At 57.1% G+C, this 21,807-nt stretch overlaps 1 protein-coding gene and 3 non-coding genes across 5 annotated transcripts in view; all 4 read right to left on the minus strand.

Moving 5' to 3' along the window:
• LOC142765346 (uncharacterized) overlaps positions 1 to 21,807 on the minus strand; it is a 114,471-nt gene that overhangs the window by 42,458 nt on the left and 50,206 nt on the right. The window lies entirely within an intron of this gene.
• Positions 113 to 302, minus strand: LOC142766293 (U2 spliceosomal RNA). The gene has a single exon (XR_012884473.1). It is a non-coding gene; the product is annotated as a U2 spliceosomal RNA (small nuclear RNA).
• On the minus strand, positions 7,430 to 7,613 carry LOC142766318 (U2 spliceosomal RNA). Its single transcript, XR_012884490.1, has one exon. It is a non-coding gene; the product is annotated as a U2 spliceosomal RNA (small nuclear RNA).
• LOC142766561 (U2 spliceosomal RNA) lies at positions 14,251 to 14,440 on the minus strand. The gene has a single exon (XR_012884587.1). It is a non-coding gene; the product is annotated as a U2 spliceosomal RNA (small nuclear RNA).

Here is a 21,807-nt window from a genome sequence, read left to right on the forward strand (position 1 = left end):
TGCCGCCACCGTCTCGGACACTCGACGCACCCAAGCCGTTTACCCCGGTATCATGGGTAAATCCGAACACTCCTTCTATCATTGAATTTATTGTCGAACTCACCCCGCAGGGGGTGAGTGGGCCGATCCCGGAGGTAGTGCAATACCGGGCCAACCCGTGGCGGAGGTGAAGCAAGCTTCAAGCACTCCGCCGCATCACAAAAATAAGTTTAATATCTTGGATCCAAATAGGATCCGTATCAGATATTAAGCTGATAAGAACAGAGTGTAAATTTTATTATGTTACAGACAATGCATGGGATGTCTGGAATAAGCCGGACGACATCGTATTGTTCCTGGACATAGCACCGGGATAGCCAGTTGGAAGTGGACGCGGATGGTGGTACCAGGGACGCCAGGATGTAGGTCATCACAGGAACCGCCGGAACAGCAGCGGCTTAGTCAGGGCACCTGGCAGGTGGTGGGCGATGTGGCGACGTAGACGGTGGGTCTTGTCTTGGTCATCGGTCGTCTAGCTGCGTCCATGTCCCACGTGCGCGTGGTAGATGGCGCGGGACGCTGCCACCACCTCGCTCACGCAGAGTTTCTTCATGAGACGCAGGTAGCTGCGGGAGCACAGGCGCTGGAGGACGCGGTCGTTGGCCGGGTCCCAAGCGCCGAGAGCCCCGACGATGACGGCGGCCACCGTTACTCTCTGGTAGCGGCGACGCAGGTAGTCGGCGACGGGTTGGTAGCGTGCGACCTTGTCGTTTCGCGTGTTGGTAAAGGCCTCCGGTGTGTTCTCGAACGGGCAAGCCACGTCGATCACCAGGGCCTCCTCCCCGCGAACCAGGACAAGGTCAGGACGCAGTCCGGTGTCGCCGACCGGCCGGTTCTCGTACGCTACGGTGTAGTCGCGGGCAGCGGCCGTGCGAAGGCGCGAGACCACCGCGTTGTGCCGTGCCTGAGACATGGCGCTGTGCGTCATGCAGTGGCAAAGCACGTGCGGTAGCGTCTCCCTCGCGTAGCCGCAGACCCGGCAACGCTGGTCTCGGTCAGTAGGGCCCCACATGACGGCGCCATTCAGGGGTAGCAGGTTGAGGCGCGCCCGGTGGATAAACCGCCAGTCGGCGAAGTGTGTGAACGCTCCCGTGGAGATGAAATGGGAGCTCGCACGATCCGCCGAGACGCAGGCCATCACCTTTCCCTGGTTCGGTTGGTCATGGAGGGCGTTGTCCCTGACGTGGGCCAGCACATCTCGTAGCGTTCGCATTACCCGGTTCCGCTGTGTTGAAGGTAGCGTCGCGTCGCCGCAGGTGATGGTAACGTTGTCGGGCCGCAGGGACCACGAGACTTGTAGTCTTCGGGACGCCTTACGGGCCTCGGTCCACACGCTGCGCAGCTGGGTTGCCGGCCTTGAGTGGACGACCTGTCGGTCGCCAGAGAGGTACGCCTCCAACTCGAAACGGGTAGCCTCCCATCCGAGGCGGGTGGAGGCGATCTCGTAAGCGTCGGACAGGGCGAGATCCCGCAACGACTGATCTGAAGTCGTCAGGAGCTTGAAAGCGGAGTCGATACGACAGATGTCGTATAACTCCGCTGCCACCGGTATCGCTACTGCTCCTCCGGAGGCGCTCCCGTAGACGTAGTTCGTCGAGGCGTTCACCGGTAGGTAGAGTGTTCGCTTGACCATGGGCCTGATGGCAAGGTCCAACCGGTGCCAATCTGTTTTAGTCAGGGCGCCGCACCTCATGGAAAAGTTCAGAGCAGGGAACACAAATGTCTTGAGGGCGTCAATACGCTGCCAGGGGGCTAGGAGGGACGAAAAAATTGCCGTGGCGTTGCGAATGGCGTCCTCAATGACATTGGTCCCCGCTCGCTGTGGAAGGCGGAAACCCACCGGGCGTCCGAGGTAGCGGAGCGGCTCGGAGTCGCTCAAGGCCGTTACCGGGACGCCGGAGACCCGGAACACGGTTGGCCGCATTCCGACGGGGGTGACGCCGCTGAGGTGCAAGGTCGTACACTTGCCCGGGTTGAGAGATAGCCCGAGCGGTGTTGATAGCGCCTCGACCGTGTCGATGCGTTGTTGGAGAAGAGCAGGACAGTCGGCCAGGGGCGTCAGGTCGTCGGCATAGGCGAGGATGTTGTGGTCGTCGCCCGTGCCTTGGACGCCTCGAACTACGGGGTCTATGACCAGGTTGAAGAGCAACCCGCTGAGCGGGCAGCCCTGGCGTAGACCCGAGTGGATAACGACCGGATCTGTCGTGCCCTCTGCAGCAACGATGACAGTTTGGTTGTCACGGTAGAGGTCCTCGATGAGGGCGGTGAACGTCTCCCCAGCACCGGAACCACGGAGGGCATCCAGGAGGGCTTGGTGAGGCACGGACCCGTAGGCGTTTGCGAAGTCCAGGAGGGCTGCGCAAAACTCCGTGCCACCAGCTCTGGCTGCGTCCATGCGGTGCTGAAAGATATAATTCAGCTCGAAAACGCCGTCATAAGGGAGGAAACCTTTTTGGCACCTTGACAAGACCTGGTGATCCATGATCCAGGCTTGCAGGCGCGACGCAAGACACTTGGCGTACAGCTTGGAGGCAGTACAGCCGAGTGCGATGGGGCGCCAGTTGCCCGGAACAGAGGGATCACCTTTCTTGTAGATGAGAACCGTGCGTGACGTTCGCCATGAGTCCGGGGTGCGACGGTGGTGAACACAGGCGTTGAACAGGGAGGACAGGAAGCGGGCCTCCGGGTCGACGGACCTCCAGTGTTGGTACGTCAGTCTGTCGGGTCCGGGAGCCGTGTTCTCCGACTTCCGAAGCCGGAGGAGAACTTCGTCCGCCGAGAACGACGCCGTGTTGACCGGAACAGGAGCCGCTGGTCGTTGAAACAACGCTGACGTGTCTGCCGTGCGAGGTGACCAAGTGGAGGCCCAATGGTCCTGGATGTCTCGTATAGGTATGGTACAGGACCGTGTGGGACCCTCCATGATCAGGCGCACGGCACGTCGGCGGTTCCTGCGGTAGAGACGCTGGATCTCTGTCGCGTTGTCGGGGTTGACGTCTCGAGCAGGGCGTCCCGGTGTTGCCGGAGGGAGGCGGACAGCTTCCGCAGCCAGAGCAACAGCCTGAGACCATGCCTGCTCACACGTCGCCCATGATTCTGGCGTTGGGGCTGAACGGAGCGTGGCTCGCAAGACGCGGACCTGCTCCGCAAGCAGCATGGTGCGGTCCGTTGGCATCTCCATCGTCGGTGCTTCGACAGGAGTGTCGTGTGCACCGTCGTCGACTTCATCCACGCCAGTGTCTTCCAACCGCTCGGAAAGGGAAGGGGATGAGGAGGAGCGGGAATTGGTCGACAGAGGGCGGCGGTCGACGACGATGCCGGCAGCTGGGACACTCTGTTCGTCCACCGGCTCGTTGGCCGATGCGTCGTCGGAGTCGTCGGTACCGGAGACGTCGGCAAGCTCCGTGGACATCCGTGAGGAAGCCCTTGAAGCCGACGACGTGGAGCCGGGACCGGTACGGCGACGAGAAGACGAGCCGGGCGTGGATGAGACCTCGCCAGTCGTGGACTGGGGACCAGGATCTGGTGGCACGGACGGTGGCGTTCCGGGACCCGAAGGCGATTGCCGAGGCGTAGAAGAGCCGGAGCCAGAAGTTGGAGAGGAGTGGCCTGGCATAGTAGACGTCTCGGAACTTGACACCGACGGAGAACCGGTTGCCGAAGTGCTGGAGGCCGACCCGGTACTGGAAGATGGCGTCGATGTGGAGGAATGGCCTCCACGACGTCTTCGAGACCGGGAAACGGTTGCTCGGGTCTGTGGTGCTGGTACTGCTCGGCAAGTTGTACCGGAAGGAGCTGGGCCGGAGCGTGGTGTGGTTTCTGTGCCAGAGGAACTGGAGGTAGTCGCCGTAGGCTGCCGTGGGGGGCGAAGAGGTACAAATGGAGTGGACTCCTCTTGCGCATGCCGTGCCATGGTGTGCCGGGCCAAGGAGCGTTCGCAATTGAAGCTCTTCGGGCAATACCGGCAGGGGTGGTAAGGCTCGTTCGAGGCAGGACCCGGGCAATCGTGGCGGGCGGACAGCGAATTCAACCGGGCATCACAGGCGACGCACCGGTAGAGCCGCTCCGTTGGCCGAACCCCGTGTTTCTGCTCCATGTGGGACCGCCACGCGGACAGTCGGAGCGAGACTGATGTGCGGGCTTGGCAGCCCGCGCAACAGGGATAAGGACAACGAAGGAGCCCTGGCACCGGCAGGTACACTGTCATGATGCCCCGGTAAATGATGGGCGGTCGGGAGCGAGGAGGGCCCGATGCTGCCGCTGAAACGCCAGTAGACGCGGGTGTGCCAGGACGAGGCCGCTGGGCCGGCGGGGGCGCCGGTGTGCTCGTCCCCGAAGGGGGAGCGGGACGCCGCCGACGGCTACCGGAACCCAGGAAGAGCGGCTCGACGGACACGGCAGGTGGCCGGCGGGGGGTAGGCATGGCCAGGCAGGGACTTCTCCAGGTCCTCGTGGACGGACGTCCGGGCAGGAAGGCCGGGGCGACGGCGACGACGTCGGCGAAGTAGTCACGAAGACCGGGGTCCGCTGGTGTCACCAGCAGGCATTGGCGACCGGACCGGGAGTGGCAGGCAAGAAAAGGCTTGTAGACTCTCACCACTCCCGGAGGGCGTCTTCTCCCGCTGGCTTGACTGGGACGCCCGGTCGGTCGAAGTCCACGTCCCCGTGGCTTGATGTCCGGTCCGGTAGGCTCCGACGACGGCGGCGATGAAGTGGTCACGAGGACCGGGGCCCGTGGATGTCGTCAGCAGGCATTGACGACCGGGCCGGGAGTGGCAGGCAAGAAAAGGCTCGTGGACTCTTACCACTCCCGGAGGGCGTCTGCTCCTGCTGGTGGGCCCGCCGCGTCGGTAGATGGCCGGAGACTCCTTCGAAGGTGCAGCAGGGCCGAGGAACCAGGTGGACCCAGGAACAGCGTAGCTCCGTGCGACCAGGGGGGGGGGACCTTCCAGGGCGGCCGGCTCCCCGGGAGGGACCGTTCTCGACCTTTGGCTGTAAAGATCAAAGTGGGAGATCCACGTGTACTACACTTTGATCTTAGCCAAAAGGCCGAGAAGCGATGCAATTCATTAGCACGTAATTAAAATCCATTCTTTCACACCTCGTACTTAGTTCTGGCCAAAAGCCGGGCAAACAGTAGCAAAGCAATTCCGACGTCCACCCATGCACAACCAGCATTGTGCACCGACAGCGGCAGCGCTGGCTTCACGGCATTGCTTTTATCCCCAGTCCGCTTGAAGTTTCTAGTTTCGCTTACAAACATGTTAAAACTGAAACCTTCTTTTTCCCAGAGGTCGAAGCCACGCGTGCTTGCTTGCATGCGTACTCTCTATGTGCCCATGACGTCACACCAAATGCTTGCTGGCGAACATTATCAGGCATGTCGCGAGGGATGCTACAGCATTTGTTTTAAAAACTGATGCATAGTGTACATGTCCAACTCGAGCACCAAAGTCTGGAAGGAAGGAAAAAAAAAATGACTGTGCAAAATGTGAATACGTCACCCATCCAACATGGCTTCTACGCCGGCTGCCCAAGCAACGCCTCTGCAACGACGCCCACAATCATCGGCAAAAAGGTGGTGCCTTTGGCTGCTTCAGCACGCTCAACATATGCCTTGCAAGTTCCGACGTGGCGGAACACCGCACCGAGGTCGACGAAGGTCCTGCCGTGAAAGGCAGACCCGGGAATGCGTGCGAAACGTCTACCGCGTGGGTTGTGAAGCCGGTGAATGAAGGATCATGTGGCAGAGGGTGACGGAACGTGAGTGTGCGACTTGACGCTGCGATGTCGTTCAAGCGTTCAACGGGCCGGCAGGTTCTGTCTGTCGTGGTCGAAAACGTCCGAGTTTTGCTGATTCCGAGGGGTAGGAGTGCTATGGTGGCGTGTACGAGGCGCTGGTGCGGCGCTCCGTCGATCGTGCCGGACGGACATGAGGCGGCCGAAGGCGGTCGTGAAGTGGTCGCGGAAATCAGTGGAGAAGTACTCGCCTGCGCTTTTCGTCGAAGACGCGCGACAGACGGTCTTCGGGAGACACGGGTGGTTGCACAAATGCGACCGTGCGTCAACGTGCAGCCATATTCGTGGATTATTTCGCCCCATTACGATAGCTTCGTCACTGCGCTCGCTGGTGTTGCTTGTTTTTGTTGACCTTCACTTGTGGCTCACACCCACTGTGGGGGATTGGCTGGTTTGTTGTTCTGCTTCTTCGACTTCTACATACTCGGCTTAGTGAAGCTGTGAGGAGTGACGAGTGGGTACGGAGGCAAAGCGCGCCCGGGGCGTGATCTCACGCGTCCTGGGGTCCACGTCGCTTCAGGTACGTGCGTGGTGCGTCCGAACGTCTAGTGCGCAATTTTCTTGGAACTTCCAGCAACTGGCAATTCCATTGAGGTGAGCGTGCGAGGATGTTCGTTGTAATTAACGAGAGCCAACGGTGGATGAGCTGGTATGAGATGGTGTTCAGAAATGAAGTGTTTGATCAACAAGGCGATGCCCGCCGTGGTGGTCTGATGGCCGTAAGGTACTCGGCTGCTGACCCGCAGGTGGTGGGATCGAATCCCGGCCGCGGCGGCTGCATTTCCCTGTGCTCAGATTAGGGTGCACGTGAAAGAACCCCAGGTGGTCGAAATTTTCCCATAATCATATGGTGGTTTTGGGACGTCAAACCCCAAAGGTCAGTGGACATAGGAAAAGCACATCGGGGCTTTGCCGCTCCACCGTACAGCAGGTGTGTGCGGAGTGGGTCCTGTGGCGTTCTTTGCGATTTTAATTTGTGATGGGGAATAGTGTAGATGCGTAGACGTGGCGAGAGCACGCGTCTTCAGGTTCAGACGCCGCGTGAAGATGTGAAATAAAAATGCCTTCGCTTGCCACTGCAACTGTAAACAGAAACACCAACCAAACCCCATTTTCTAGAGGCTTTTTTTATTTTTCGTTGCGAAACGGGTGAATTCGAAAAGCGGAAATAGCTTGGCACATACATACACACTTCTACACACATACATACATACACATCGCACATGCATACACATCGTATACACACTTCTAGCTTTCCTCCGAAACAGTAATGATAATTTCCTCAATAGTTTTATTAATATGAGTAGGAACGTTAAAAAAAATAAGAAACTTGAGTATGTACGTGTGAACATAACAAAATAAAAGAGACCCTCCATATATGAAATACACACGGAAACATTTATTTTCCCAGAGCAATCGTAAGTGTAAACACAGCTAGCGCACTCCCTGCACGCGAATACCGCGTCAGCCGGGGCGGCGTGCCGCCACCGTCTCGGACACTCGACGCACCCAAGCCGTTTACCCCGGTATCATGGGTAAATCCGAACACTCCTTCTATCATTGAATTTATTGTCGAACTCACCCCGCAGGGGGTGAGTGGGCCGATCCCGGAGGTAGTGCAATACCGGGCCAACCCGTGGCGGAGGTGAAGCAAGCTTCAAGCACTCCGCCGCATCACAAAAATAAGTTTAATATCTTGGATCCAAATAGGATCCGTATCAGATATTAAGCTGATAAGAACAGACTTTTTATTCAATTTTTACGTACAAAAACATCATAATGGTTAGGAAAAAACTCAAAAGGAAACTTTGTATAAGTGTATAAGTTAAAATCTGGTAACGAAAGGGTTAAAGAACAGAATTTTTTTATTATACTTAGTACACAAACATCATACATGGTTATATAACAGAACAAGAAACGGTAATAAAAGGTGTATATAATAAAATCAGGTAACAAAAAGGCTAAAAAAGAGTTAGTGGTGTTAGTATGAATAAAAGCGTATAACAATAAAAAACGCGGTATCGCTTCTCGAATAAAAAACTATTTACAAAACGCCTATATGGCCACGATAAATGTCCGTAGAGGCGGCGATCGTGTCTGAAACGCAAAGTCTTTTCATGGTCCGCAGGTAGCTCCTGGAGCAGAACCTGCGGCAGACACGATCGTTGGCCGGATCCCATGAGCCGAGGCAGCCTACGACGATGGCGTCGACGGAGACGCGCTGGAACCGCTGGAGGAGATGACGCTGTAGAGGGGCGTACTTCTCCTCCTTGACCCTCCGAGCCTCCTGGAACGCCTGCATGCGGTTGTCGAAGGGACAGCAGACGTCCAGGATCAGGGCTTCCTCACCACGGGCCAGGACGAGGTCGGGTCGCAAGCCGGGGACGCCGACCTGCTGGTTCTCCCCGATGACGGTGAACCGCTCCAGGGCCGCCTTCTTGAGGCGCGCAACGATGGCGTTGTGGCGCTCCGTCATGGCCCGGCTCTGCCGCATGCAGTGGCAGAGGACGTGCGGCAGGGTCTCCTCCCCGTACCCGCAGCGTCGGCACCTCTTGTCAGCTGCGGGCACCCACGTTCTTGTGCCGTTCAGGGGGAGGAGATTCAGCCGGGCTCGATGAATGAAGCGCCACTCCTTGAAGCGAGTGTAGCGGCCGGACCTCATGAAGTGGAAACTGGCGGGGTCCGCCGCTACACACGCCATCGCCTTGCCCTGGGACGGCTTCTCCTGGAGAGAACGGTCCCGGTCCTGGTTGAGGATGGCCCGAAGGATCTTGATCAGCTTGTTCCGGTTCCGCGCTGACACCGTGGCCTCTCCGCAGGTGATGCGGGCGCCCTGGTCCAGTAGCTCCCAGGCGACGGACAGGCGACGGGAGGCTTTGCGTGCCTCCGTCCAGACAGACTGCAGCTGGGTCGCAGTCTGCCGGAAGTCGCCCTCCGTTTCGCCTGAGAGGTAGGCCTCGGTGTCGTCCGTGTCCGCCGGTCGCCTCAGCCGCCTCGACACCACCCGGTTGAGCTCCTCCCTCGCTCGCTCCCGGACCTCCAGATCAGTCGACGACAGGAGCTTGAAGGCCCCGTCCACTCGGCAGATGTCGCTGAGCTCCGCCGCAAGAGGGATCCCTGCAGTGCCGGCATGTGCGCTCCCGTACACATACTCGTTTGACGCTCTGGCCGGCACGTACAGGGTCTTCTTGATCAGCGGGCGAAGCTCCTCGTCCAAGCGATGCCACTCTCCTTTGCTGGCAAGGCCCACCCGCATGGCGAAGTTGAGGGCTGGATATAGAAATGTTTTAATAGAATCCAGCCTCTGCCATGGGGTGAGCATGGAGGAGAGCAGCCGTCTGCCGAGATGGATGGCCTCGTCGACCGTTGTCTGGTCCGGTAGCACCCGAAACCCCACAGGACGCCCCAGGAACCGGTGCCCCTCGAAGTCCGCCAGTGCCGGGACCGGGACGCTCCCCACGGTGAAAGTGGTGGGCCGTGTGCCCACCGGGTAGCGCCCGGACAGGTGGAGGGTGCGGCACTTGGCAGGCTTCAGTCGCAGCCCGAGCGGGTCCGAAAGGGCCGTCACCACGTTGAGGCGGCGCTGCAAGGTGGCGGGATCCCCGGCGAGCAGCGTCAGATCATCGGCGTAGGCAAGGATGTTGTGTTGCCTATCGCCTCCCTGCACCGCTCTAATGATGGGGTCCACCACCAGGTTGAACAGCAGGCCGCTCAGGGGACAGCCTTGGCGTAGGCCCGCTCCGATGGCGATTGGCTCCGTGGTGCCGTCAGCTGCCACGACGCAGGTGGTGTTGGCGCGGTAGAGTTCCTCCACGATCTCCGCGAAGGGCTCCCCCGCGCCGGCGCCGCGGACAGCGTCGATGAGGGCCTCATGGGCGACCGAGCCGAAGGCGTTGGCGTAGTCGAGGAACCCCACGCACAGCTCCCCACCTCCCGTCCTGGCGTCGTCCAGGCGTCCCTGCAGCACGAAGTTGTGTTCGAACACCCCATCGTGCGGCAGGAAGCCCTTCTGACACCTGGACAGTACCGCATGGTCGCCCAACCACCGCTGCAGCCGCGTGGTGAGACACCCGGCATACAGTTTGGCGATCGTTCGACCAAGGGCAATGGGTCGCCAGTTTGTGGGGTCCTCGCGGTCGCCCTTCTTGTGAATGAGGATCGTCCTCGTCGACTTCCAGCTCCGGGGTGTGCGGCGATATTTGAGGCAGACGTTGAATACCGCCGCAAGGTACCGCCCTTCAGGGTCCACCTGCCTCCAGTGGTGGTAAGTGAGGCGGTCCTCTCCCGGAGCTGTACTCTCGCACCTTCGGAGCTTGGCTGCGACCTCGTCGTCCAAGAAGGGGCAGAGGTCCAGTTCCTCGTTGGTGGGGGCTCGCGTCCTGAGAATTGTTGTGTCCACTGCTGCCGGAGACCAGAGGCGGGTGTAGTAGCTTTGAAGCGTGCCTGGGTCAATGGGGCAGAGCTGCGAAGGGCCCTCCGCAATTAGCCGGACGGCCCGGCGCCGGTTCCTCCTGTAAAGAGCCTGTATCTGGGAGGGGTTATCGGGATTAATCTCGCGCCGAGGTGGTGTTTGGCGCGAGTCCCGATTGGGCAGCCTCAGGTGGTCAGTAATGGCTGCCTCTGCGCGGTCCAGGATGGTTTCGAACCGCGCCCACTCCTCCTCAGATACGGGCAACCGGCTTAGTGCCCGCAGCTCCGCCGTCATCTCAGCTAGGACCCAGGCACTCTCTGGTCCGGCGGTGTCGGCCATCTCCTCCTGGGTGCCGTATGTGCTGCCGCTGTGTCGGTTGACTCTGCGGGGTGTCATCGCCTCGGGAGAAGGTGGTGGTGGACTCCCGATGGCTCGCCCCGCAGTCTGCTCTGGAAGCTCCCCCTCTGCAGGACTGCAGTACTCGTCCGAGGGGGAACTCGGTCGTGCTGCCTGGTGGTCAGCTGGGCTGCCCGCCGCATCCTCGACGCCGCCTGGCAGGGGGGTAGGCAGGACCTCCTGTGGAGAGGGTCCTGCGGCGGCGCTTTGGGTGGGTGAAGCGGTGGCCCGCTGCTGCTGGTCCGTCTCGCCCGGTGAAGAGCCGGCGCCACTCTGCGAGGGAGAGGGGGCCACCACTGAGGGTGTCCCCGGAGTGGCGGCACGTCCGGGCGAGGCCTGCTGGTGGGGACTGGTGGAACCGGTGGCGCTGGTGGGCGGCTGTCGGGGCGGAGCACCTGCGGCGACGTTTTGCCTGGCCTGCTTCGCCTCCTCCCTCAAGTGCCACTGTTGATGGTTGTGAAGGCCCTTCCTTGCGGGGAAGGACCTTGGGCACTTATCGCATTGGTGCCGGAAACGCGGGGGAGGGGCGGCGGTGGGAACGTTGGCCAGGCATTTGTTGACATGGGCCATTGGTCTTTGGCCCAGGACGTCGCCGCATAACGAGCAGATGTAGGAGGTGCTCGTAATTCTGGCTCCGTGCTCCGCCTCCAGGTGCCGCTCCAGGGACTGCCGCCGAGAGGTCCATGTGGCCGGGTTGTAGGTGGCCCCGCAGCCGAGCTCGCAGCACTCGATGGCAGGAGGCACGGGGAAGTACACTACAAGTGTACTCCCGTCGCGCACTGGCTGGCGCTCCTGCCAAGGGGGGTCGCCGTCATCCTCGCTGGAGTCCAGGGTTGGACCCCCGGAGGCCATGACCCTATTGCCACGCTAGGCGTGAGGGCCAGGGGGCCTCGGCGAGGACAGGGTGGTCGACAGCGACCATGGCGGGGCCAGGGAGGCCCCCGAGTGCGGCTGCGGCAGGACCAGGACGGCAGGCGCAGCACCGGCAAGCAGCAGGCAGGACCAAGCAGCAGGCACGACCAGACGGCAGGGCAGCAGGTCCTGGGGCAGCAGGACCACGGCAGCAAAACCAGGGCAGCAACACCAGGGCAGCAGGCAGGCAGCAGGAGGCGGCCGAATCCGAGTAGCAGCAGTGGACAAGGGGTGGGTGGGAGCGAGGGAGAAAGACTCCGCTGTAACCGGGCGGGTATCCGGTTGCCTCTACGAAGATCAGGGAGTGCAGGGCGGTCAAGCCACCACTACACTTTGATCTTAGCCAAAAGGCCGAGAAGCGATGCAATTCATTAGCACGTAATTAAAATCCATTCTTTCACACCTCGTACTTAGTTCTGGCCAAAAGCCGGGCAAACAGTAGCAAAGCAATTCCGACGTCCACCCATGCACAACCAGCATTGTGCACCGACAGCGGCAGCGCTGGCTTCACGGCATTGCTTTTATCCCCAGTCCGCTTGAAGTTTCTAGTTTCGCTTACAAACATGTTAAAACTGAAACCTTCTTTTTCCCAGAGGTCGAAGCCACGCGTGCTTGCTTGCATGCGTACTCTCTATGCGCCCATGACGTCACACCAAATGCTTGCTGGCGAACATTATCAGGCATGTCGCGAGGGATGCTACAGCATTTGTTTTAAAAACTGATGCATAGTGTACATGTCCAACTCGAGCACCAAAGTCTGGAAGGAAGGAAAAAAAAAAATGACTGTGCAAAATGTGAATACGTCACCCATCCAACATGGCTTCTACGCCGGCTGCCCAAGCAACGCCTCTGCAACGACGCCCACAATCATCGGCAAAAAGGTGGTGCCTTTGGCTGCTTCAGCACGCTCAACATATGCCTTGCAAGTTCCGACGTGGCGGAACACCGCACCGAGGTCGACGAAGGTCCTGCCGTGAAAGGCAGACCCGGGAATGCGTGCGAAACGTCTACCGCGTGGGTTGTGAAGCCGGTGAATGAAGGATCATGTGGCAGAGGGTGACGGAACGTGAGTGTGCGACTTGACGCTGCGATGTCGTTCAAGCGTTCAACGGGCCGGCAGGTTCTGTCTGTCGTGGTCGAAAACGTCCGAGTTTTGCTGATTCCGAGGGGTAGGAGTGCTATGGTGGCGTGTACGAGGCGCTGGTGCGGCGCTCCGTCGATCGTGCCGGACGGACATGAGGCGGCCGAAGGCGGTCGTGAAGTGGTCGCGGAAATCAGTGGAGAAGTACTCGCCTGCGCTTTTCGTCGAAGACGCGCGACAGACGGTCTTCGGGAGACACGGGTGGTTGCACAAATGCGACCGTGCGTCAACGTGCAGCCATATTCGTGGATTATTTCGCCCCATTACGATAGCTTCGTCACTGCGCTCGCTGGTGTTGCTTGTTTTTGTTGACCTTCACTTGTGGCTCACACCCACTGTGGGGGATTGGCTGGTTTGTTGTTCTGCTTCTTCGACTTCTACATACTCGGCTTAGTGAAGCTGTGAGGAGTGACGAGTGGGTACGGAGGCAAAGCGCGCCCGGGGCGTGATCTCACGCGTCCTGGGGTCCACGTCGCTTCAGGTACGTGCGTGGTGCGTCCGAACGTCTAGTGCGCAATTTTCTTGGAACTTCCAGCAACTGGCAATTCCATTGAGGTGAGCGTGCGAGGATGTTCGTTGTAATTAACGAGAGCCAACGGTGGATGAGCTGGTATGAGATGGTGTTCAGAAATGAAGTGTTTGATCAACAAGGCGATGCCCGCCGTGGTGGTCTGATGGCCGTAAGGTACTCGGCTGCTGACCCGCAGGTGGTGGGATCGAATCCCGGCCGCGGCGGCTGCATTTCCCTGTGCTCAGATTAGGGTGCACGTGAAAGAACCCCAGGTGGTCGAAATTTTCCCATAATCATATGGTGGTTTTGGGACGTCAAACCCCAAAGGTCAGTGGACATAGGAAAAGCACATCGGGGCTTTGCCGCTCCACCGTACAGCAGGTGTGTGCGGAGTGGGTCCTGTGGCGTTCTTTGCGATTTTAATTTGTGATGGGGAATAGTGTAGATGCGTAGACGTGGCGAGAGCACGCGTCTTCAGGTTCAGACGCCGCGTGAAGATGTGAAATAAAAATGCCTTCGCTTGCCACTGCAACTGTAAACAGAAACACCAACCAAACCCCATTTTCTAGAGGCTTTTTTTATTTTTCGTTGCGAAACGGGTGAATTCGAAAAGCGGAAATAGCTTGGCACATACATACACACTTCTACACACATACATACATACACATCGCACATGCATACACATCGTATACACACTTCTAGCTTTCCTCCGAAACAGTAATAATAATTTCCTCAATAGTTTTATTAATATGAGTAGGAACGTTAAAAAAAATAAGAAACTTGAGTATGTACGTGTGAACATAACAAAATAAAAGAGACCCTCCATATATGAAATACACACGGAAACATTTATTTTCCCAGAGCAATCGTAAGTGTAAACACAGCTAGCGCACTCCCTGCACGCGAATACCGCGTCAGCCGGGGCGGCGTGCCGCCACCGTCTCGGACACTCGACGCACCCAAGCCGTTTACCCCGGTATCATGGGTAAATCCGAACACTCCTTCTATCATTGAATTTATTGTCGAACTCACCCCGCAGGGGGTGAGTGGGCCGATCCCGGAGGTAGTGCAATACCGGGCCAACCCGTGGCGGAGGTGAAGCAAGCTTCAAGCACTCCGCCGCATCACAAAAATAAGTTTAATATCTTGGATCCAAATAGGATCCGTATCAGATATTAAGCTGATAAGAACAGATACTACACAAAGAGAAGTTTATTGAACTTCAAACAAAAAGTTACAGGGTATTAACATGCATTTACAGAAAAAACTACAAACAGTGGGCACACTGAATATATATACAGTTATACAATCGCACAACCCGATACAAAGGAGCATGTTATTTATACCTATTTACAAGCACAAAAAAACAACTCAGGGAAAAAAAACACAAACACAGTTCAACTGCTATGTTTTACAAAAGGAATATGCAGGGGTGGGGGGGGGGTATCGCGTTGTATGTACATATTTGCAGTCCTATTTACATGAACGGAGATAAATACAAATGAGAGAACACACAGCATATATACCTATGCTTCTACAAAGAACGAAAAGGAGGATATTTACAAAAACATGAGGCGCTATATACATATTGTGAGCGCTGATTGTGTTGCTCATCATTTTCACTTTCACCTGCGCATACAAAGCACCGTGATCATCATCATCGTAGCGGCTCGCTGCTTGTTCGGTTGCTGGCTCGCGCGTCTGGGTTGACAATAAAACGGTCGCTCCTTCGTACCTGACGTCGTCTCACAAGTGGTGGAGCGTGCTGTGATTCCCAAGTCCTCGTGCACTACCGGTCACCCCTGGAGCTCCGATCAGGTCGACGGCTGTGCTTGCCAACAGTGATGGCGCAAAACGACCCACCCCCTACCGCCTTCTTCGCACCACCCGCTCAGCCTGCTGGGCCTCACCACACCGTGAGTACCTCGCAACGAGACCCTCCAGTGTTTTCTGGCCTTCGCGGTGAGGACGTAGAAGAATGGCTGGACAGTTACGACCGTACCAGTGCTTGCAATTACTGGGATGAGGCACATAAGCTGCGCTATGTACCCTTTTATCTGAAGGAGGTTGCTAAGACGTGGTATCATAACCACGAACGCGACTTTCCTGATTGGTCAGCATTCACGGTGCAGCTGCGTCAAATATTCGGCACTTCTACAGGACGCTCTGAGGTAGCTAAACAGAAGCTCGCTACCCGCATCCAGGGGCCTGACGAATCGTACACATCGTACATTGAAGACGTTCTGGCCCTCTGCCGCCGCGCCCAAAAGGACATGCCGGAGGCCGATCGTATTCGGCAAGTAATGAAAGGCATCAACTCCGTCGCCTTTAATGCTCTTGTCATGCAGAGCCCGACAACAGTTCAGGACATTATTACCACCTGCCAGCGCCTGGACGCACTTTACTCAATGCGCCTTCCACACGCCTCCTATGACACTCGTCTTACTGGCGAGCATGAGCTGCGAGCTCTAATTCGCACCATAGTGAGAGAGGAACTTCACAGCCTTGTTCCTGCCAGCGCACCGACTTCACCTGCCCGCTCACCCCCTCCTAACCTGCGGGAAATTATAAAGGACGAATTGGCGTCGATGACGAGCGTCGCACGTGCCCCGCCTCCTGTGCCCTTACATGTGCCTACGTATGCCGAAGTCGTGTCACGGCCTCCTCCACCTACTCCACCTGTAACTACGGACGTCGTATACGACCATTTGGCTGCGATGGCAGCCAAGGCACCACCACAACCACACTTCCCTGCCTGGCGCCCTACGCGCCCCGTCTGTTACTACTGTGGCATAAGAGGACATATCTCCCGCTTTTGCCGTCGGCGCCAGCAAGATGAACGACGAGGTTATTCTTCGTACGAGAGTGACCGGGCTGCGAGGTCTGACCCCTACGTTCCAGGAACCTACATTCCCTCGTCACGACGTTCGCCTTCGCCTCCTTTGTCCCACGGTGAACCTCGTTCTTCCCGCTCACCCCGCCGTCGTTCACCATCGCCCTTCCGCCGTACTACTTCGCCTTTACGTTCTGCCCTGACGCCCCTCGACAGCCACTCGGAAAACTAGCAGCTGCAGTTTTTGGAGGAGAAACTGCCTGTCGTCGAATTGTCCCAATTCCTCCTGCGCGCCCTGCAAATTTACTAATTGTTTGTGTAGAAGGCATTTCGGTTGACGCACTCGTGGACACTGGAGCAGCCATTTCGGTCATTGATCGCGAACTATGTCATCGTCTACGAAAAGTGCAAACTCCATATGTTGGTCCGGTGTTATGTGGTGCTAATGAAAATAGAATTTACCCTATTGGACAATGCACTGTTCGTGTTCTGATCGACGGAATTCGTCACCATATACAATTGGCTGTGCTTTCTTCATGTGCTCATCCGATTATATTGGGCTGGGACTTCCTGTCAGCCGCTTCCGCTGTCATTTCGTGTGGTCCGCCCGTTATTCGCATTACGGACACTGAAAATTCTAGTGCTTACGATTTTTCGTCGCCTCACCTTGTTGCAGCTGCAGACTTTGTACTGCCCCCGGCCCAAGAACGTATCCTCACCATTAGATCCAGCGATACCATTGACGGTGACGCAGTGGTTGTCCCCGATCAGCGCTGCATTTTCCGAGGAATCGCCATCGCATGTTGTCTAGTGCGGTTTTCGCGTGGTCATGCCAGTCTCACCGCCTACAACACGACAACAGAGCCACAACTACTGCCAGAGGGGTCCACTGTTGCCAGCCTTATCGACATAGCACCGGTATGTGTCGTCACTGTATCGTCTCCGCCGTCAGTCGCTAAGTGTACGCCACCAGGAGGCTCATCTAATGCGCTTAAAGCCACTTTGAGTCCATATCTCACTCCAACGCAAACTAAAGACTTAATGGCCCTTTTAACAAAACACAAGACTTGTTTTGACGTTTGTTCGGATGGCTTAGGTCAAACTACGGTGACCTCTCATCACATCGCCACAGACGGTTCTCGTATTATCCGCCGTCGCCCTTACCGCGTGTCGTCTTCAGAACGCAAGGTCATCGAGGAACAAGTCAATGACATGCTCGCACGCAACGTTATCAGACCTTCCACAAGCCCTTGGTCTTCTCCTGTTGTCCTAGTTAAGAAAAGGGACGGATCAGTGCGATTTTGCGTTGATTACAGGGCACTAAACAAAATTACGCGCAAGGATGTATATCCTATGCCTCGAATTGACGATGCACTTGACACCTTACAGGGTGCAGAATATTTCTCAAGTCTCGACCTACGATCTGGGTATTGGCAGATCCCGATGCATGAGTCTGATAAAGAGAAGACAGCGTTTGCTACTCCTGATGGTCTCTTCGAATTCAATGTGATGCCTTTTGGGCTCTGCAATGCCCCAGCCACATTTGAGCGGATGATCGATACGGTGCTGCGTGGCCTAAAATGGAAGACCTGTCTTTGTTACCTGGATGACATCGTCATCTTTTCATCCAGCTTCTCGCAACACCTAGAACGTCTAGACGAGGTGCTCACATGTCTAGCCAAAGCCGGTCTCCAGCTAAATACCAAGAAGTGTCGGTTTGCGAGCCGCAGCATCAAAGTGTTAGGCCACGTTGTCAGCAAGCTTGGCATCGAACCTGATCCCGACAAAGTGGCCGCTGTGCTGCACTTTCCTAAGCCCACCACGCTCAAAGACCTTCGCAGCTTCCTCGGCTTAGCCTCTTACTTCCGCCGTTTTGTCCGTGATTTTGCCACTATCGCGGCTCCTCTTCACAAACTCCTGACCACAAGTGCATCATTTCTTTGGACAGATGACTGTGAAGCTGCTTTCCAGACCCTGAAGCGATGCCTCACGTCAGGGCCAGTTCTTCGCCATTTTGATCCCACAGCCCCTACTATATTACACACTGACGCAAGTGGGCACGGAATCGGCGCTGTTCTGCTGCAGCGTGACCAGGCTTCACAAGAGCAAGTCGTGGCTTACGCGAGCCGTACTCTCTCCCCAGCGGAACGCAATTACAGCATCACTGAACAGGAATGTCTCGCTATCGTATGGTCCGTGCAAAAATTTCGCCCCTATTTGTATGGCCGCCGCTTCACGATCGTCACGGATCATCATGCGCTCTGTTGGTTGTCATCATTAAAAAACTTGTCAGGACGCCTCGGTCGTTGGGTGCTCCGACTGCAGGAGTATGACTACAGTGTCACATACCGGTCGGGCCGCAAACACCAAGATGCCGACGCTTTGTCACGCTGTCCGCTGTTGCAAAATCATGACGCATCTACCTGCTGCGCAGCACCTCCCAGCCAAGAGACCACGCCGATGACCAGTCTTAGTCCCATCGAGCCCACTGCACCGGATGACTTCCTTCAATCCGCAGACCTCACCTCGCTCCAACGTGCAGACACATACTGCCGTACAATCATCGATCGGCTCACCGGCTCATCTCGTGCTCCCAACAGCCGCTTGCGACGACAACTCACGCGTTTCAAACTTCATGACGGAACGCTACTTCGACAAACTTACCATCCTCTCGGTAGCCGATGGGTCCCGGTCATACCTCGCTCACTTCGACTCCAAGTCTTAGAAGCCTTTCATGACGACTCGACGGCTGGCCACTTGGGTTTTCATAAAACCTACGATCGCATTAAGACTCGCTGCTTCTGGCCTGGCCTCTCCACTAGTGTTTCCAGGTACGTCACTTCCTGTTCATCATGTCAGCACCGAAAACGTTCGACATCTCTTCCCGCCGGCCCTCTACAGCCTCTCCCGTGCCCATCCGCTCCCTTCGAGTTCGTCGGCATAGACTTATACGGACCCCTTCCGCTTACCGCCGCCGGTCACCGCTGGATTGTGACTGCCGTAGACCATCTTACTCGCTACGCTGAGACGGCAGCTCTTCCTACTGGAGCTGCCAGCGAAGTAGCCGACTTTGTTCTGCGTGCCATTATCCTGCGCCACGGCGCCCCTCGTGTTCTCCTGAGTGACCGTGGCAAGACATTTCTTTCTCGTGTGCTCGCTGAAGTTTTACAGGCCTCTGACACAATCCATAAGACCACCTCGGCATATCATCCGTTAACCAATGGTCTTACTGAGCGTTTTCATAGAACTTTGTCAGACATGATCTCTATGTATGTCCAACCCGATCACAAGAACTGGGACACAATACTACCTTTCGTCACGTTTGCCTATAACACTGCCATACAACGCACTACAAGTTACAGCCCGTTTTTTCTTGTGTATGGCCGTGCACCATCTTTTGTTCTAGACACCAGCTTTTTGTCCACGCCTTCTGTCCCATCTGCGTCCCTTCCGGAAGAATTCGCTGCCCGTGTCAACCACTGCCGCACAATCGCCCGCGCCAACACCTCTACCATTCAGGCCCAGCGAAAAGTTCGTTGTGATGCGACACGTCGAGTTGTGTCATTCTACCCAGGCGACGAAGTGCTCCTCTGGACACCTATTCGCACACCCGGCCTCTGTGAAAAATTCATTCACAGATACCTGGGTCCTTACACCGTGCTTGAACGAACATCGGCCGTAAATTATCGCGTCGCGCCGGTTACTTCGGCTTCTGATCGCCGTCGTCGCGGGACCGAGATCGTCCATGTGTCTCGCCTGAAACCTTATATCCAGCGCTCATACACTTACTAAATGAACGTCTTGCAGACCGCTTTCGTGTAGGGGGGAAATAGTGTGAGCGCTGATTGTGTTGCTCATCATTTTCACTTTCACCTGCGCATACAAAGCACCGTGATCATCATCATCGTAGCGGCTCGCTGCTTGTTCGGTTGCTGGCTCGCGCGTCTGGGTTGACAATAAAACGGTCGCTCCTTCGTACCTGACGTCGTCTCACAATATGTACAATAACCGGCCACCCTTTGGTGTCGGCAGACGGGGCCAGCGGCACAACACGGTATCGAAAAAAAACTCGCTTCACCAGAGTTCAAATCACTTTATGTAGACAGGCGCTTCAGTGGTGTATCTGGGGAGAGCGGCGAGGGGGGGTCACCATGATGGTTGGGAGCCGCATATGTGTCGCCCTCGAGTTGAAAGACGCCCGAAACCGAGAGCGGTTAGTAATTAACGATCGGAGCGACCAGCTTGCCCTCTCTCAAGAAGAAGAATTTCGTGTGCCAGCGGCGGAGAAACATCTCCTCTCCGCTGGCCTCGAGTTCCCGGGAGAGGAGCTCCCACACCAGTCTTCTAATACGTGCGACGGCGGGTGGCGCCGCCCGAACTGGCCGTCTCCGCGCTTCCGCGAGTGAGCGGCGCTGCCACACAACGAAAAGGGTACAGGCGGTCACCAGCCGTGCGAACGCGCCTTTGTTGCGTCTGTGACCTGGTGGGGGGCGGATCCCAAAGGTGTGCGCTACCATGCGCCAGACAGGCCGCGCGGCCGAACACTCGAACAAGGCATGCTTCTGGGTTTCGGGTGCCCGGCAGTTTGGGCAGCGGTCGTCGGGTACAATGCCTAGTTTTTTTAAGCGACACCTAGTTGGGAGGACCTCCCACGCCCTCTTCCAGAGAAAGTCCTGGATATCGCAGGGTAGCAGGCTATGCAGCAGGGAGAGGTTGCGTTTAGCATGCCCCGCTCGTCGCCGGTCCTCATCACTGAGCTGGCTTGCCGTAAGTGCCTCCACTATGCGGGCCGGCTGCTCCGCGTCAGGGTCGTGGTTCGGCACTTCCTTGCGCAGCATGCGGGCTGTCGCTGCTAATGCCTTGTAAAAAGGCGACGGCGATTCGGCGTGCGGGCCGGGGTGTTGACCGGCATCCAGCCAACTGTTGCACGGGCCGCTCCAATAGAGTAGCAGGCCTCTCCCAACATAGTTGTCTGCTTGCGCCAGCTTGCGGGCCGTCTTCAAGGCAAGCACTTTGCCCGAGGTGAGTGCGTGCGGAAGGCCGATCCCCCCCTCTTTGGTTTCTAGCTGGAGGAGTGTTCGCTTGACTGGGGGCGGCGTCCGGCCCCACAGCAGTTCGTTTGCCATCATGCCGAGTCGGGCAGCCACCCGCGCTGGCATCACTGCTACCCTGCTCACATGAGAGGCCAAGGCAAGCACTCTGGTCTTTAATGCGACAGCCTTTTCGCGCAGGGTCAAGTTGAACAGCGCTGCGCGCTCAGTGAGTAGTGCTGCCCTGTCGACGACCCGCGTCCATGTAGAATCGTCCACTCCTTCGCGTGAAAAGTATACACCGAGGACCTTGACCGTGTAGACCGGTTCGATGTCGCCAATCGCTTCTGTAGGAAACGAGCCGAAAAGCAGTGCTCGGCTCTTTCTCTCATTCAATTCGGCTCCTGATGCCTTTGCGTAAAGCTGGAATACGCCACGGAAGCGGTCGAGGCTTCGCGCGTCCTTTAGAAAGAGAGAGATGTCATCTGCAAACGCCAGGACTCTGATCTCTTCGGTACCGGTCATTGGCAGGCCCCGGATGCACTTGTCGCTGGCCAGGGTTGTCAGCAGGGGCTCAATGGAAAGTACAAACAGGGTTGGGCCCAAGGGGCACCCTTGCCTGATGCCTCTCGTGTACCGAAAGAAGTCCGTAGACGTGCCGTTCACCGCGACACAGCTTCGCAAATCAGAGTAAAGAAGCTCAACGACAGCCACAAACTCCTGCGGGAGCCCGAA

The sequence above is a fragment of the Rhipicephalus microplus genome, chromosome 6 (genome assembly GCF_043290135.1).
Source record: "Rhipicephalus microplus isolate Deutch F79 chromosome 6, USDA_Rmic, whole genome shotgun sequence".
NCBI lineage: Eukaryota > Metazoa > Arthropoda > Arachnida > Ixodida > Ixodidae > Rhipicephalus > Rhipicephalus microplus.